Source organism: Pinus tabuliformis, chromosome 5_2 (genome assembly GCF_031772625.1).
Source record: "Pinus tabuliformis cultivar Carrire ecotype Pingquan chromosome 5_2, CPIR1, whole genome shotgun sequence".
In the NCBI taxonomy this organism is placed as follows: domain Eukaryota; kingdom Viridiplantae; phylum Streptophyta; class Pinopsida; order Pinales; family Pinaceae; genus Pinus; species Pinus tabuliformis.
This window is the reverse complement of record NC_142306.1, coordinates 1044704104-1044710103: the sequence shown is the minus strand read 5'-3', so window position 1 is coordinate 1044710103 and position 6000 is coordinate 1044704104. Positions and strand designations below refer to the sequence as shown.

The following is a 6000-nucleotide window of genomic DNA, read 5'->3' as shown; positions in this document are numbered from 1 at the left end:
TTACTTTAAGCAGTAAACCATATTCCATTTCAAAAGAAGCCATTCCTTCTTCCTGTCGGGCAACCATGTTCTACATTACTTACCAGAAAGTGTCCAACAATTTATTAACTCCAATTTCATATCTTCATAGGAAATAAAATAATGGACAGGGTATTTCAATCACATTGACATTTGAAAAACTTGCATGTCCAATAGCATGTATTTTACAAATATTAATGATCGCCATGAAACCGACATAATATTATTGTTCTCTCTATATATATATATCATAGATTCCTGCATCATCCAGCCAGTGGCTTTTATACTTCCCTCGATGGATCAACATTGTTTATTACCTTCCTCATCTCCATTTCCTCTGGGCCACCTTTGATATCCACAGGTAGCTCATGACCTTCCGTTGTTACTGTACCTGGATATACAATATGGCTGTCGTTGCTAAATGCCTCGTTGGTTTCTCTCTTGTAAATGTAAAGCTGAGAGACAACTAGGAAGAACATAAAATTTACAAAGCTAAGAATAGCCATGAATGCATAATAGTAATAAAGCTGGTGTGGTCCTTTCTTCCACTGATCTTAGCTGTAGCTTTCCGAAAAAGAGTAGTTAAAAAACCCCCCATCCCTAATGTACTACAATATAATGCAGTTCCTATGCTCTGCATGCTCTCGGGCACCTGATCATAGAAGAATTCTAACTTTGTTGTCTCAAGAAAGGCTTCTGCTATGCCTCCCAACAAAAACTGAGGAAGTAAAATGAAAACAGTGAGTGGGGATACTGCTTTCCTGTCACGTTCAAAACCGTGAGCTTTCACAACACTCATCCGTTTCACATCGGTTATGGAAGCCACTGCCATGCATATCATGTGGACGAAGATGCCAATACCCATCCTCTGTAAGATCGTGATGCCTCGGGGGTTTCCCGTGAATCTTCGGAAAATACTGACTAACACTTTGTCGTAGACTATAATGGATACCACCATTGACAAAGCGAAAAATGATGTGAGCGAGCCTGCAGGGATTTGAAAATGAGAACCCATATGTCTGTTTAGTGTCGTTCCCTGCTTTACGAATAGTGTGGTTAAATGGGAACTCAAGGTGCTTTGTATGAACAAAAGGACCCAAATTGGAAGCATTTTGAGCATCAGCTGGTTTCTTCTACTTGGGTTACACGACACAACTTCCATCGACTGGTTGAACCACCCTTGGTAGCTGCTTTGGTAGCTGCTTTGTCCAAGAATCTGTGAGGTAGAAAAAGGAAATTCAGAATCAATAATAGTGCAGTGAAGTTAGGGGAAAATTAATTTGTATAAACTTGGATAGAAAAATAAGTCATTTCTTTTGAGTGAATAGATAAACCTAAGAAAGAAAACAAATTAAGTTATACGTAGGACAATTACATACCTTCATATATATATATATATATATATACATATATATATATATATATATATATATATATATATATATATATATATATATATATATATATATATATATATATATATATATATATATATATATCAATTACATCAGTAAATGTCTTTTGAAAAACAATAGGTAAATATTAATAGTATAGATTTGATATTAATATTTATATTGATAAATATATAGTAATAATAATATTATAAAAATAGTTGTTATAATAAAAATATTATTATAATTAATTATTGTAATTATTGTTAATCTATTGTTATAATTATTTTTTAAAAAATCAAATATTGTTTTTTTTATAATTTATTTAGGTTAAATTTAAAGATTTATAATGTAAAATGTGGTTTACCATGGTTGATTTTTATATGGTAATAATTTTTGTCACAATGTGATATTGGACCATGATTGACCACAATTGATAATGATTGACCATAGTTAATTTTCATATTGAAATAATCTTTAGCATAACGTTACATTAGATCATCATTAACCATTATTATAAACTCAAAACTTTTATATTAAACTCAAAAATTAATATTATAAACCCTATAAATAATATTATACACCAAATATATGAATACTAAAACTAAATACATTTCATGAAAACAAAAATTAATTATGTTATAATAATAATAACCTATTAAACTAATTATATTATTATTATAAAAATAATCCTATAGAGAAAACAACATGAGAAATGATGCTAACACTTCTAACATAAAAATGACTTTAAAACAATAAAGATGGTTGTGACTCTAATATTATCGAAGTTTCAAAAAACCAAAGGAGACCAAAAAAAAAAAAAAAATAAAGATGATTGATTTCAATAATTTCAACCAGGGTTTGTCTACTAAAAAATAATCAAACTGAAAATTAAATTTAGTCCTTGTTGAACTCACCTCAAAACCGGAGTATGAGAAATGGGGAATCTGCCTTTAGCAACATACTCTTTGGGGTCAATGTAGTAAAGTTTGGTGGGATCTGATGGCACATTAGCTTTCCATTTACGAACTGCTGCAATAATTACCTGAGCCATCCGATTGAATGGATTTCCATTCTGTACTTTGTGTCTGTAAAAAGGAGTACCAATTAAGAATAGTACGAGAGATATAATCAATCCCGCCGTGGGAATCGCATAACCTACGGTGAATCCCATGCGATCCTGGATGTATATCAGAAAACTATCTGCAAACAACATTCCCAAAAACACACTAAATATCCACCAATTGAAGGAGGAGGATTTCTGAAGCTTCTCTTTGGGATCAAATTCATCGAACTGATCTGCACATATGGTGGAGATGTTGGGCTTTGTACCGCCAATGCCCACAGCGAGAACGTACAAAGCAGAGTAGAAAATCCCAACCTGAAGGCTGGAAGCTTTCTTACATAAGTCGGAGCTCGGTTGGCATTCTTGTGGTTTCGGAGATGGCAACGCAACTGCAAATGTTAAAATCACCATCCCCTGTCAAATACAACAACAGGTAACTACGTAAATGAACTTAGACGCTACTTGTTTTGCTTGAATATTTTTGAATCCATCACACTGAAGAATTTACTTTTTGAGCCAGGCTCATCATCAAGATTAAAAGATGAGAAATTCCTCGCATCACACTGAAGAATTTACTTTTCGAGCCAGGCTCACCATTGTTGAATATGTAATTTCAACGCAGACGTATATCACCAGAAACCGTTCACCAAACCCGTCTGAGATTTCTCGGACCACTTTCCGGCAAAGACATTTTCCGTATATTTGAGCCCGATACAATATGGTGCAGACACATGGCTCTCCCCATACGTAAGCAAGTCTGACAATCTCGGGTGCTATCGTTCAGTCAAGTAAGGCTTCCCGATATCCATTCCAGCCGTCTGATTTAATTCTTCATTCTTCGCCATCGATTGTCTCAACATGCATTCGAGCCAGCATTAAAAGCATTGCGTGGTGTAAAAATTTGTTTTATCGTCGTAATAGTATTTATTTCATAGTTATTGTGATAGGTAATAGGTTGGTGTAAGTTTAAATTTTAATGTTTTTTTATATCGGGGGTATGGGCGCATATGCTCATTACGTAATTTTTGTATGGCATATGGGTACTTGGTAATTATTTTATGTTTTTTAAGAGTTGACCATTTTTGTAATGAAGTGAAGAACACAGGCGCGTGTAAAAAAAATGAAGACTTGAGCACAGCAGTGCAATACGAAAAATGAAGACGAAGTTTGTATGAAGCATGATGCGAATATAGCACAGCAGTGCCGAAAAGAACTAGAATCCTTTGTATGGTTTTGTAATTTTGTTTATGTGATATGAACAGAAGTGAAGCAGACGTATAATGTTTTTGAGCTGCATATGTAAATTTTTATTACAGCAGTAAATGTAAAAGGGATTTTACAGCAGTAAACCCATCTCAGTAAATTCTCAAGTGGAGACAGAGTTGTTTTTGTTGAATTTTTTTTGGTGAATCCCTCTCAGCAAAGAGGATGAATATGTATCAGTGATTTTTGTTTTAATGAATAGAAATGTTTATGTGGTGGTGTAATACTCTGTCTTCAGTCATTTTATTTTAAAGCTTCTCTGTGCACAAAAAGATCCTGAGGAAGATAAACAAAGCATTGCCTCTGTGTGTTCAGTTTTTATTTGTGCGTTTTTGGGATTTTGCCAGAAAAATCTCCAACAGTTGTATCAGAGTAGGCTTAGGCTCTTTGAAGGTGACAAAGAAGCTGAAGGGAGGAGTCTTTTGTTGCAGCAGTAGATCTTCTCCAACAGAGTGAAGGCTCAGTCAAGAAAATACTCAAGTATTTCACAAAGTTTTTTTTGTGTTGCTGAAGAAGCAGTCAGTTGTTTTAAAATACACAGTCAAGAAATTGAAGCATAGTTGAGGCTGCAAGAATGGCTGGCACAAGCACCAGTAATAGCATGGGTATGCAGCTCCCATTATTTGATGGTAAAAACTATGACTATTGGGCAATAACAATGAAAGCCTTGTTTGCTTCCCAAGACTTATGGGAAATAGTTGAGGAAGGTTTTGAACAACCAGCAGATGAAAATGAGTTTAATGCATTAACTCAAGGAGAGAAGGATCTATTAAAGAGCTGCAAGAAGAAGGATTCAAAAGCCCTTTTCTTCTTGTATCAAGCAGTGCATGGAAGTGTGTTTCCAAGGTTAGCAACAGCTAAGACATCCAATGAAGCATGGCAAACCCTCAAGACAGCCTATCAAGGCATGGAGAGAGTGAAGACAACAAAACTGCAATTGCTGAGGAAGGATTTTGAGAATCTGAACATGAAGGAGTCAGACAACATTGACTCATTCTTCACACATGTAATTGGTTTGGTCACACAGATGAGGACTCATGGAGAAACCATTGAAGATAGGAGGATTGTGGAGAAAATATTGAGGGTCTTACCCTCAAAATTTGATGCGATTGTCACCACCATTGAAGAGACAAAGGATCTCTCAAACTTTTCAGTTGATGAGCTACATGCATCACTGATAACACATGAGCAGAGGTTGAGTAGAAATGAAAACTCATCTCTAGAGCAAGCCTTCAAGACCCAGATGTCCTTTGGAAGAGGAAGAGGTCAAGGCAGAGGAAACAAAAGAGGAAGAGGCAGAAGCCAGAACAGAGGTGGAAGGAACAACCCAGCGAATGCACAAGGAAGAGGCAGCAATCCAAATCAGAACCAAGGCCAAGGCAGCAGCCAACAAGGAGGACAACATCATGCTCAAGGACAAAAGTATGAAAAATCCAATGTCCAATGCTATTATTGTAAAAAATATGGGCATTATGCCAGTGAATGTAGGAAGAAGCAGCATGATATGAGTAATAGACAAAATGCAAATGTCACTAGAGAAAACATCAGCCAAAATAATGTGTTGTTAGCCTGTAACATGGCTGAAACAAACAGTGAAGACATATGGTTTTTAGACTCAGGTTGCAGCAACCATATGACAGGAAACATAGCCTTCTTTTCTGCTCTAGATCAGAATGTGAAATCAGAAGTTACACTTGGAACTGATAACAAAATCTCTGTTATGGGAAAAGGGGAGGTAAAAATATTTACAAAGCAAGGAGAAAGGAAAACCATAGCAGATGTCTACTATGTCCCTGGAATGAGATGTAACCTCTTGAGTATTGGACAACTTTTCCATAAGGGGTACAATGTTTTCTTTAAAAATGATGTATGCACCATCATGGATATAGCACCCAACAAACGATGCATTGCTGAAGTAAAAATGACAAGGAACAGGATGTTCCCTCTCAGGATCAGGGCATATTTGAAAAACAAAAATGTAATTGCAGTAGTTACCCAAGAGGCTTTCCAAAGCGTGCCAAAGGATGAAAATTGGTTATGGCACTTGAGATTTGGACATCTCAATTTTGGAGGTCTAAACTTGTTGAGTAGGAAAGGAATGGTAAGAGGATTACCATTGATAGAGAAACCAGACAGCCTATGTGAAGGTTGCATTTTGGGGAAACAACACAGAGAAAGTTTTCCATCAGGTAAAAACATAAGGGCAAAGGCACCCTTAGAGATCATCCACTCAGATTTATGTGGACCAATGCAAGCTCCATC

The 6000-nt window shown here is 35.8% G+C and overlaps 1 pseudogene; it reads right to left on the bottom strand.

The window, feature by feature from the left end:
- Window positions 1-299: 299 nt before the first annotated feature.
- Window positions 300-6000, bottom strand: part of LOC149162819 (protein NRT1/ PTR FAMILY 5.2-like) — a 48430-nt pseudogene continuing 42729 nt past the window's right edge.